Source organism: Micromys minutus, assembly GCF_963924665.1.
Source record: "Micromys minutus genome assembly, chromosome: 16".
In the NCBI taxonomy this organism is placed as follows: Eukaryota; Metazoa; Chordata; class Mammalia; order Rodentia; family Muridae; genus Micromys; species Micromys minutus.
This window is the reverse complement of record NC_137985.1, coordinates 6801763-6815142: the sequence shown is the minus strand read 5'-3', so window position 1 is coordinate 6815142 and position 13380 is coordinate 6801763. Positions and strand designations below refer to the sequence as shown.

General features: G+C 36.8%; 1 protein-coding gene across 2 annotated transcripts in view; it reads left to right on the top strand.

Moving 5' to 3' along the window:
- CNTN5 (contactin 5) overlaps positions 1-13380 on the top strand; it is a gene marked incomplete at its 5' end in the record, with an annotated part of 653203 nt that overhangs the window by 430684 nt on the left and 209139 nt on the right. The window lies entirely within an intron of this gene.

The following is a 13380-nucleotide window of genomic DNA, read 5'->3' as shown; positions in this document are numbered from 1 at the left end:
GCAGTCACTGATAGTGGGATGCTAACCCCAGAGGCTTGCACTCCCCCAGAAACAACTCACAGACTGTATGAAGTCCAAGAAATAAAGAAAACAAAAAATATACATATATTCACAAAACAAGAAGACTTTGACTATTTCCATGTTGCGTTTTGTTTTGCATGTACTTTACGCTTATTACAACTAGTAGGTTTTCAATGCATACTGTCAAGCCCTTGAAAAAAATCAAGTACTGACTAAAAAACATATTCACATGGTTTTATGTAAAATTTATTTTAATGTCTGAAAAAACAGTACTGACAAAAATGTATAATTTTAAGCAAAAAAAAATGTATAAAATCGTTACATTTATCTTTGTTTTGCAAAATAAAGTCGTTTAAAAAATAGTTTATGAGCTCAAGGTGTACTAAGAGATCCTGTTGCACAAAATATGATCGTGACTGAAAATGATTATTGATAACATACTCTGGCCATCAAGAGAAAACACACCAACATTCAAATTTCACATGAACGCACACACACACACACACACACACACACACACACACACACACACACACACAAAAGACTACAGGCACAATTACCCTTCATGTATATTTATTATTTATTAAGTATCCAATGATTATAAATTACTCAGAAAAATAAATGAATGGATGGGCCAGTTGAATAGAATCCTCCATTCACCTCAACATGATTTTTGGTGTGTTACTGGACTTTGTAAGAGAACCCAGCACAACTTCATTTTGATCCATGCTTGATGCAAAAAAAATTCTGAAATTTCACTATGAACTGGAAATATTTATCTAAATTCATGGTCCTCTGAATAACCCCATTGATGTTTCTAGCACAATAATACCCAATTAACAATTTTTTTTAATTCAAAATACATTCTAACGTGACTGAGATACATAATTGCCTTTAAAACGTGCATATATCATATACTTTAAAAGTGAGGGCCTTAAGAGACAAAGCGGGCCCACCACCATCAGGACCCATGGCTGGCCCTTAGAGAGATGAGCACCCAGAGGAGTCTCAGGACCACTGTTCCTCCTGAGACCATGGTTAAACTCCAACTCTCTCTTCAATGACTAACTGGGAAGAGACCACCGGGAAATTCTCAGGGTACAGGTATCAGGGTACTGCTTGGGTCTAGACCCTTCTGGACTCCATTTGTGCCCAGAGAGCCACTGGAACTCACAGCCTGCCAGTAGAGAGCTGAGCACCCAGGACTGATCTCCCTTCAGATCCCATGGGCCCACAGACCCACAGGAGAGAAAAACTCCATTTAGAGAAAGCAAGATCAACTAATATCAAGGAAAACAAAATGACAAGAGGCAAGTACAAGAACTTAAGCAACAGAAACCAAGACAACATGGCAACATCAGAGCCCGGTTCTTCCAACACAGCAAGTAGTGAATATCCCAACACACCAGAAAAACAAGAATTGCACTTAAAATTATATTTCATGTTGCTGATGGAGGGCCTCAAGAAGTGCATGATAAACTCCCTTAAAGAAATACAGGAGAACAAAGAAAAACAAGTACAAGCTCTTAGAGAAACAAAAGCAAACAGGTGAAAAAATTGAACAAAACCATGCAGGATGTAAAAATGGAATTAGAAACAATAAATAAAACAAAAAGGGAGACAACCCTGGACATAGAAAACCTAAAGAAGAGGTCAGAAGCCATAAGTACAAGCATCACTATCAGAATAAAAGAGATGAAAGAGAGAATCTAGGGGGCAAAAGATACCATACAAATCATTGACACAACAGTAATAGAAAATGCAAATATCAAAAAGTTCCTCACCCAAAACATCCAGGAAATCCACGACATAATGCGAAGAAAAAACATAAGGATAATGGGTATAGAAGAGAGCAAAGATTTCCAACTAAAAGGCCCAGTAAATATTTTCAACAAAATTATAGAAGAAAACTTTACTAAACTAAAGAAGGAGATGGCCATGTACATACAAGAAGCCTAGATAATTCCAAATAGATTGGAGCAGAAAAAAAATTTCTCCCAACACATAATAGTCAACATACCAAATGTTCAAAGTAATGAAAGAATACTAAAAGCAGTAAGGCAGAAAGGACTAGTCACATATAAAGGCAGACCAATCAGAATTATACCAGGCTTCTTAACAGACTATTGGACAGACGTGATACAGACCCCAAGAGAACACAAAGGCTAGACCAGGTTACTGTACCCAGTGAAACTCTCAAGTACCATAGATGGAGAAACCAAGATATTCCAGGATAAAAACCAAATTTATACAATATCTTACCACAAATCCAGCCCTTCAAAAAAAAATAATAGATGGAAAAGTCTAGCACAAACAGGGAAACTACACCTTAAGAAAAGCAATAAATAAATAAATAAATAAATAAATAAATAATATTTTTGCAACAAATTAAAAAAAAACATAAGCACACAAACATAATTCTACCTCTAACAAGAAAAATAACAGGAAACAATCACTAGTTTTTATTATCTCTTAGCATCAATGGACTCAATTCCCTAATAAAAAGGCGTAGACTATCGAACTGGATACATAAATAGGATCCAGCATTTTACTGCATACAGGAAACTCACCTCAGAAATAAAGACAGAATCTTCCCCCGGAGTAAAAGGCTAGAAAAAAAGATTTCCAAGCAAATGGTCTCAAGAAACAAGCTTGAGTAACCATTCTAATATTGAATAAAATAGATTTTCAACAAAAAGTTATCAAAAAAGATAAGGAAGTACAGGTTCTACTCATTAAAGAAAAAAAATTATCAAGATGAAGTCTCAATCCTAAACATATAAGCTTCAAATACAGGGTACCCACATTCATTAAAACAAACAAACAAACAAACAAACAAAAAACACTCTACTAAAACTCAAAGCATATATTTCACCACACACAGTAATATTGGGAGACTTCAACATCCCACTCTCTTCAATGGACAGATCATGGAAGCAGAAACTGAACAGAGACACAGTGAAACAAACAGAAGTTATGAACCAAATGGATTTAACAGATATCTATAGAACATTCCATCCTAAAACAAAAGAATATATATTCTTCTTAGGACCTCATGATACTTTCTCCAAAGTTGACTATATAGTCAGTTACAAAATAGACCTCAACAAATACAAGAAGATTAAAATAATCCCATGCATTCTATCAGATCACTAACACTGGTCTTCAATAACAAGAAAAACAATAAAAAGCCCACATAGAAATAGAGCGAATAATTCTATACTCAATGATAACTTGCTCAAGAAAGAAATAAAGAAAGAAATAAAGACTTTCTAGAATTTAATAAAAATGAAGGCACAGCATAACCAGATTTACTGAATACAATGAAAGCACTCCTAACAGGAAAACTCATAGCTCTGAGTACCTTCAAAAAGAAACTGGAGAGAGTATAAACTAACAGCTTGACAACACAACTGAAAGCTCTAGAACAAAAAAAGCAGAAACACCCAAGAGAAGTAGCCAGCAAAATTAATCAAACTCAGAACTAAAAGCAACCAAGTAGAAAGAAAAGAACTATACAAAGAATCAACAAAACCAGGAGCTGGTTCTTTGAGAAAATCAAAAAGATTAAAAAACCCTTAGCCAGACTAACTAGAGGGCACAAAGAGATTATCCAAATTGACAAAATTAGAAATGAAAGGGTAAACATAACAACAGAAAATGAGAAAACTCAAGACATCATCAGATACTACTACAAAAGCTTATACTCAACAAAACTGAAAAATCTAGGGAAAATGGACTATTTTCTAGACAAATACCATGTGCCAAAATTAAATCAGGATCTGATAAACCATGTAAACTGTCCCATAGCCCCTAAAGAAACACAAGCATTCATCAAAAGCCTACAACCCAAAAAAGTTCAGGACGAGAAGGTTTATTGCAGAATTCTTTCAGAACTTCATAGAAGACCTAATACCAATACTCTGCAAACTATTCCACAAAATCTAAACAGAGGGAACACTACCCAAATCATTTGTTGAAGGCACAATTATGTTCATTCCTAATACAAACAAAAACCCTAAAAAAAAGAGAACTTTAGACCAATTTCCCTCAAAGAACATTCATGCAAAAATACTCAATAAAATTCTTGCAAACAAAATCCATAAACACATCAAAACAATCATTCACCATGATCAAGTATGCTTCATTCCAGGGATACAGGAATGGATCAATATATGGAACTCTATCAATGTAATCCACTATATAAACAAACTCAAAAGAAAAAAACACATTATTATCTCATTAGATGTTGAGAAACATTTGACAAAATTCAACAACTTTTCATGTTAAAAGTCTGGGAAAGATTCAAGAATCAAGGCTCATATTTAAACACAGTAAAAGCAGTATACTGCAAACCAGTAGCTCACATTAAACTAAATGGAGAGAAACTTGAAGCAATCCCACTAAAATCAGGAACTAGACAAGGTTGCCCCTTCTCCCCCACCTATTCAATATAGTACAGGAAGTCCTAGCCAGAGCAATCAGACAGCAAGAGGAAGTCAAAGAGATACAAATTGGAAAGGAAGAAGTCAAATTATCCCTATTTGCAGATGATAAAGTATTATACTAATGTGATAACAAAATTTCACCAGAGAACTCCTACAGCTAATAAATAACTTCAGCAAAGTGACTGGATATAACATTGACTAAAACAAATCAGTAGCATTCCTTTACTGATAAATATGCAGAGAAAGAAATTAGTAAAATGAAACTCTTCACAATATTCACAAACAATGTGAAATATCTTGGTGTGACTGTAAGCAAGCACATGAAGAATCTTTTTGACAAGATCTTTAAATCTCTGAAGAAGGAAACTGAAGATCTCCCATGCTCATAGATAGGAAGGATCAACATAGTGAAAATGGTCATTTACCAAAAGCAATCTATGAATTCAATGCAATCCCCATCTAATTTCCAATTCAATTCTTTATAGAGTTAGAAAGAACATTTTGTGAATTTGTTTGCAATAACAAAAGTCCCAGGATATTTAAAACTATTCTCAACAATAAAAGAACTACTGGGGGAATCCCCATCCCTGATCTCAAGCTGTATTACAGATGAATTGTGATTAAAAATTGTGTGGTGTTGGTACAGAGACAGGCATGTAAACCAATGAAATAGAATTGAAGACCCAGAAATGAACCCACATACCTATGGTCATTTGATCTTTGACAAAGTACTAAAGCCATTCAATGGAAAAAGGACAGCCTCTTCAAAAAGTGTTGGTTCAACTGGCAGTCAGTATATAGGAGAATGCAAATTGATCCTTTCTTACCTCCTTGTACAAAGCTCAAGTCCAAGTGCATCAAAGACTTCCACATACATCCAGGTACACTGAACTAATTAAAAAGGAAGTTGGGAAGAGCTTAGAACACAAAGGCACAATGGGAAATTTCCTGAACAGAACACCAGTGGCTCATGCATTAAGATCAAGAATTGAAAAATGGGACCTCATAAAATTGCAATGCTTCTGTAAGGCAAAGGACACTGACAAAAAGACAAAACATCAACCAACAGATTAAAAAAACATCTTTACCAAACTTTAATAGAGGTCTAATATCTAATATATACAAAGAACTCAAAAAGTTCGACACCAAAGAATCAAATAATCCAATTAAAAATTGGATAAAGAGCTTAACAAAGAATTCTCTACTTAGCAATACCAAATGACTGAAAATTACCTAAAGAAATACTCAATATCCCTAGTCAATAGGGAACTTCAAATCAAAACAACCCTGAGATTCCATGTCACTTCAGTCAGAATGGCTAAGATCAAATACTCAGATGACAGCAGATGCTGGGGAGGATGTGGAAAAAGAGGAACACTCCTCCACTGTTGGTGGAATTACAAGCTGGTACAACCATTCTGGAAATCAGTCTGATGGTTCCTCAGAAAAAAATGGACATAGTACTACCTGAGGACCCAATGTTACCACTCCTTGGCAAAAGATGCTCCAAACTATAATAAGAACACGTACTCCACCATGTTCAAAGCAGCCTTATTTTCAATAGCCAGAAGCTGGAAAGAACCCATATGTCCTTCGACAGAGGAATAGATACAGAAAATGTGGTACATTTACACAATGGAGTACTACTCAGCTATAATAACTTTATGAAATTCCTAGGCAAATGGATGGAACTTGAGAATATCATCATTAGTGAGGTAACCCAGTCACAAAAGAACAGACATAATATGCAATCACTGATAATTGGGTACTAGCTCCATAAAGTTCTGAATATATAGGAAACAACTCACAGACAATATAAAGCTCAAAAAGAAGGAAGCCCAAAATGTAAATGCCTCAGTTCTTCTTAGAAAAAAAAAGGAAATGAAAGAAGCAAAAAGAATTGTGTATTCATTGTATACAATGTAACAAATTTTATGAAGTATAATAATATTTTATTACATAAGTAAATAAATAAATAAAAATGACATCATGAATTTCCTAGGCAAATGGATAGAACTTGAAGCTATCATCCTGAGTGAACTAATCCAACCCCCCCAAAAACAAACCACATATGCTATGCACTCACTAATAAGTGGGTACTATGCCAAAAAGCTCAGAATATCCATGGAACAAGTCACAAAACTTATGAAGCTCAAAAAGAAGGAAGACCAAAGTGTGGATTCCCTCAGTCCTTCTTAGAAAGGAGAACAAAACACTCATGGGAGGAAATACAGGGACAAATAGAGGAGTAGAGACTAAAGAAAAGATCGCTCAGAGGCTGCCTCCCCTAGGGATCCACCCCATATGTAGCTGAAAGACCTCCAAAGGGAGTCCCTCACTCAAATCTCAGGAGAGGCGCGCACCCAGCGAGGCACTGAGACCAGACTTGCTGCAATCGCATGAGGAAGTTTATTGAAAGTGAAAGAGTGAGATCTCAGGCCAGCATGCTGGGGTCGAGACTCATACACCACGCAGGGGTAGAGGAGTTCGACGACGGCCTGAACTTGTAACAGGCTTATAAAGGCAAAAATCACAAAGGAGGGGGAGGACAGGCGGAATGAGGAAATTCATAAGGGGAAGAATCAGACATTTTTTATCAGTACACCCCCAGGCACACCTAGGGCGTTGGAACATTCCACAGAGGTCATCCGGACCTTCTGTGGTATTTTGGGAACTCAAATCTCAAAAAAGTGGGATTTCCTGGGTGGGATTTCCTGGGAGCGGCAGAGGAAATCCCTAGGGCAAGGAATCGGTGTCCTTTGACAACCTTTTACTCTTCATAGCCACTGAACTCAAGCAGTATTGTTGATAACAAGAAGTGCTTCCAGGCAGGAGCCTCCTCAGAGGCTCTGCTAGAACCATACTGATACAGATGAGGATGCTTGCAGCTAACCATCAGACTGAACATGGGGACCTTAATGAAGGAACTAGAGATAGGCCTGAAGGAGCTAAAAGGTTTTGCAACCCTAAATGGGAAGAACAGTACCAACCCCCCAAACCTTCCAGAGCTCCCAGGGACTAAAACACTCACCAATGAATATGCATGAGGAGACCTATGGCTCCATTTGCATATTTAGCAGAGGAGAGCTTGTCTGGCATCAATGTTAGGAGAGGTATTTGGTCCAGGGAAGGCTCATTTTTTTTTTCCCAGTGTAGGGGAACGCCAAGGTACTGAGGTGGGAAAGGGGGACTGGGAGAAGGAGCATCTTCATGGAGGTAAGAGGAGGTGGAATAACATTGGAACTGTAAATAGAAAGACTATCTAATAAGGGGGGAGGTAAGTACCTTAAATGTGTTAATCCATCAGAATTTCTGAACATGTGCTGCTCAGGCTTGGATATTGCCAACTGCTGTTGCCTGAGCCTTCTGCGCACTGGCAGAGTGAGAGGTGCAGAGGTTCTCAGAGATCAGAAGCTCTCAAAGATTTTGGATTTCCTTTCATTCGTATGAAAAGATCAGGAGAAGCTAGTGAACAGAGTTTGAGTCCCTCATTGTAGTGATTTCAACTTCCCTGCCTCTTATTTGGTCATAGAAAAGTTTCTAAAAGTATATTAATATAAAATAGAAATGTCACTGAGTCAATAATAAATTATCGATTGCATTAGTGAAGAACCGACAAAGCCAGGCAGCACTGAAGCCGATTGATCCTCTTCGGCTTTAGAAAATAAGGGTTTGTAAATACTCAGATATTAACTAATACATTTCTTTCATCTCAAAGACTGATTTTAATATTAATCTTTTTCATGTGTGCAGTGTTTGACCATGTAATTTTAATAAGATGAATAATCAAATGCTTTTGAATATAATAAGCCATTTTAATAAGGAGAATTTTTTTTCTTTTCTAAAACATGTACTTTGTTTCTTACTCATAGGTGTGAAGACTTGCTATTTTGAAATTGTACAAGACATAGAACAGGTTTAGAACTAAAAACATTGCTCACAGAATTTCAGTTTAATTCCTAAAAAGCAAACTAGAAGCCTATCAATTTGAATTTCTGCCCCATAAGCCACAGAAATTTCCTAAATAAACTATGTCTCCGTGTAAGATCTAATTTTTACATGGGAAAAAAAGAGTTAAAAATAAGAAATGATTGAAGACATTGTACCTCTTCCCCCATACAAGAAAATACTCACAGAGCCTATGGGGTGTTCTCTCCTGATACACAAGAGGTACAGGACAGAGAGCGCTCTGCTCTGGTGTCCCCTGACCTTTCCTGTTCATGAACACAGTGAACTGCTCTCTGCTACTGACTGGTCAGGCTGGGAGCACAAGTGTAATTTCTATGGCTTAGAATAAATTTGGAATTATTCATGGTCATTCTTCTGGTCCTCCTTGGGGATTCCTAAGAATCCAATGATATGCAAAGTGCCCAGCAATTTCTGCCTGACTCCAGCTGCTGATTGCTATTCACATGTGAATTACTGATTTGAAAATGCTGCTCCTTCTCTCTACCAGTAACCAGACAACAATGTGGTGCTTCCTAAACTGACCAAGGTTAATTACACAAAAGAATTCCTAAAGGGATTGGCTTTCAAAAAGAAGAAGAAGAAGAAGAAGAAGAAGAAGAAGAAGAAGAAGAAGGAGAAGGAGAAGGAGAAGGAGAAGGAGAAGGAGAAGGAGAAGGAGAAGGAGAAGGAGAAGGAGAAGGAGAAGGAGAAGGAGAAGGAGAAGGAGAAGGAGGAGGAGATGGAGGAGGAGAAGGAGAAGGAGAAGAAGAAGAAGAAGAAGAAGAGGAAGAAGAAGAGGAAGAAGGGAAGGAAGGAAGAAGGAAGGAAGGAAGAAAGAATGAATGAAAGAAAGAAAGAAAAAAGAAAGAAAGAAAAAAGAAAGAAAAAAGAAAGAAAGAAATAAGAAAGAAAGAAATAAGAAAGAAAGAAAGAAAGAAAGAAAGAAAGAAAGAAAGAAAGAAAGGAAGGAAGGAAGGAAGAAAGAAAAAAGAAAGACAAAAGAGAGAAAAGAAAAATAAACTTACAGCCAAGGGAGATGTTTTGCTCTGTAAAGGGCCATTCTACAGGAAGAACAGAAAACTACAGTATGATACCAGCATAGGCACCAAGGCAGATGGGAGAAGAGTTTAAGATGCTTACTTCTACTGTTGCCTCTGGCCGGGGAATATGAAGTTCTCTTTGCCCTTACTACCTAAAGTTTCTACCTAAAGACAGTCAGAAGAGCACTGAGATGAGAAAATTAGCAAATACAATGACAAACATGGTGTGCACTTTGATGGCCTTTAGTTTATTTAATCTTGAAACAGGACTTCACTGTGTAGACCAAACTCGCCTCAAACTCACAAAGATTTTCTGGTCCCTGTCACTAAACTGTGGGGATGACCTGTACCCTTGTGCCCAGCTGACTTGGCAACGAAAGTTGAAGTATTTTTTTAATAGTATTTGTATATTGACAATTGGATCATAACCTAAATTTTCTGTGTATTTTTTCACCTTAGATTTTATATAAAGGGCCATACTTTCAATATAACCACAGCGAAAAACAATGACTCTTTAATCCCCCTTAGGAAAATACTACTTATAAAGTTATCCTTGTGTTTTTAATGTATGCATTGTAAAAGCTTTTACAGCTATATCATGCCATTTTAAGGGAGAAATGTTCAAGTACATGCCATTGTTTTGCTAGTTTTAATTCCGTGAGTTAGACATTGCAGACTGTGTATTTAGGGACTCTTACGTGCACTGATAAATCACAGGGCCAGGAACTTCCCAAGTTTACATCACTAGCTGTGCACACACAGGTCTGTTGTTTTGTTTGATTACACTTGCGCTGATCAAAGCATCAACAGTCTCTGTACACAGTTCTACCTTTCTCTAATTTATGGTTCACAGAATTCCAATCAATCAATTGAATTTCAATTCAATTCAGAGTGGTTCAAGCTGGATCAGTGTGTCACAAAAATCAGGACCAAAAAAAAAAAAAAAAAAAAAAAAAAAAAAGAAAGAAAGAAAGAAAAAAAGAAAAGAAAAGAAAAAAATCAGTTTCTGAATGGACTAATCTTGTCTCATTTGGTCCAAAGGTCAATGTAGCACTTTCATATTAGATTTCATGCTATAACGCTGTAAAGGGAGGCAATAAAAATGGAAGAAAATGAACAGATGAGGTTTTTATTTATAAATGCTGCATCCACACATTTGTAAACTGAAAGTGACAAGCTTGCTTACTTTTTTCATTTTTTTTTTTTTTTTTTTGGTTAAATGTGGTCACCTTTATTTCCAACATGATAATAAGGGTGAAAAAATATAGATATCCCCAAAAACTTAATTATAAGAGATTTTTTCTTAAAGTAATAGAAGATAAATTAATTTTAACTCACTTTTATTACCATAGCACTCTGTGTTTTGTCACATATGCAATTCTTCAAATAATTCATTTCATGAGTTTGTTCAAAACACTTTGAACTTTAGGATCTGGATATACTTTTAGCTAGGGCGTATGATAGTGAACATACCCTTTGTTTTGTTTGCTTTTCCTTTCAAGGAGAACTATTCTGATGGAGAAGACAGACAAAACTCAAGATAAAAACACAAGACAAACAGTAAAATTAAGGAGAGGAGAAAGTGCTGCCTTTCAAGAAGGCAGGTCTGGATGGTTAGATTTGAGCAGCACATGAGCTAGTGGAGGGGAGCCATGATGTCCGGGAAGGGATAGAAACAGGCTCCTACAGACAGCCATTGCTGAAGGGTGTTGGCTAGTTGAGGACTATCAAAAGGTGATAGATCATGTTTCTGGGGTAATCAGAGGAAGTCATGAGGAAGTAGAAACCCAGCCAAAAAGGCAAGAAACCAAGATGCAAGATATAAACACACACACATGCATACACACACACAGGCACATGCACACACACATGCACACAGATATTTGTTCCTTGGTGTTTAGGTGTTAACTTGTTTACATGTTGCTTGATTTTTCCTAGTATACCAAGAATAAATACAGATTAATGAGTAAGAATGCATATTAGTTGTTTGAATTATTACTGGCTGATATGTGTAGTGGGAGTTGAAGGAGAATAGGCTGTGTAAAACATACGCTTGTTTCCAGGGTAATAGTTTCAGTACCAAAACAATTGATATGACCAGGTCTCTCAAGTTCCTATGTATGTACTTTTCTATAACCAGCAACTGTGAGTTAAAATGAACTCATTCACCCACAACTTGCTTTTGTCAGGATATTATTTTACAGTAACAGACAATGAAATAAGACAATGGGTAACCCATAGAATCATAAAAAGATGGTTAAACTATGACTCAGAGTAGATTTCTATTCTGTTCCCTCTGTTACAATATTTTTTCTCTACCACCATTTCTATATTACCTCTTTAGCTAATTACTTTCCAGCTGTCCAAGACCAGCTCAGTCAAACAACATGTTTCCCAGGACAGGAGCAAGGACTGAACGAAAAAAGAGACAGTTAATCAAAATTGTAAAATGACTTCAGCCAGTCTTGAGGCTGAAGTGCAGCCTTCCTTATTTGGTCCTCTTTTAAAGCACTTTAATTACAGGCAGAAAGATAACATCAGTTCTGAGTTAGAAGTTACTAATCAAAATTCCTGTAAAAATCTGTCTGGAGGCCAGGTATGAAGATCAGAGACAAGAGGGAATCCCAATAGACAAAGAGACTGCCACACCTACATCTGCTGAACCTGTCCTGAGATACAAGTATAAACATTCTGCCCTGAGCTACAACTCTAAGTGTTCTACTCTGAGCTTCAAATGCAAACGTTCTAAATCTGGGCCAGTTTCCAGAGTATGGGACCAGAGTCAGATTCCTCCCTTGACCAGCATCTGATTATGCTGGTGAAGTAAAAATTCCCGCCACCAACTGTCAAGAGGTTCCAAAAATGCTCTCCACATCCAGCTATGAGTTTTCATAACAACAGGTTTTCTATAAACCATTAATGCCTCAGAGATTATTTTTTGAGTTTCTTACTACTAAGATTGAATCTTATTTTCCTATCATGCATTTAATGCATGGGTGGGTAGATGAGGTAATGGAAGAATGTGTGGGTGGGTAGGTAGGTGAATGTGTGGGTAAATGGAAGGGAAAGTGGGTGATTGGCAGATGGATAGGTGGGTGGCTAAGTGGAGAGTTGAATGATGAGTTAGATGGGTGGGTGGTGGATAGATGAGTGTTAGGCAGATGGATGGATGCTGGGTGTATGGGTGGGTACATAGTTAAATGGATGTTAAACAGATGGAAATACAAAACATGCCTAAATAGATTTTTGCCACCTCAGGATACAGTTTAAGTTGTCAGGAGACTTCTAGTGGTTTCTTCTCTACACATATGCAGAAATTTGGCCAGAATACCTTTGCAATGTCTTTTCAGAGAAGATTTATCTGAATCTTGACCAGTGGTCCAGCCTAAGTTCTGATCCATTAGAGTCATATCCCATTCTGAAACTATTTTCCCATGCTTCCATTTTTATATTTATGCTTGGACACTAACGATATCAGAATTCTTTCAAAGACTGAAATTAGCTTGCAATCGCTGACCCAAGTTCAGTTCCTTAGAAATGTGACTAACACTTCATCAGGCTTTCCAAAGAGTGAAATAAATACATGACTCTGAGCATGGCTATATCCTGATTATTCTGAGAGCCATAGAAGTCATTCTATTTCCTTCTATATGCATTTAAATAGGCCCCAAGTTCAAGTAAAGGCTGCACTATGGCACAGTCTTGAGATCAACTTATTACTCTAAGAAATTCCAGACTTGTTCCAAATCTCACATTTTCATGATTGTTTCTGACACATAAAATTAGGACACATCTCTTAAATTATAAATATTCATGTATATAAATATGTTTACATATCTATACATTATATTTTGCCTGATCAATGACACTTGCCAAAATAAGAATAAAGTCTGGGAATACCCCCACTCAAAACAAATTCAGTC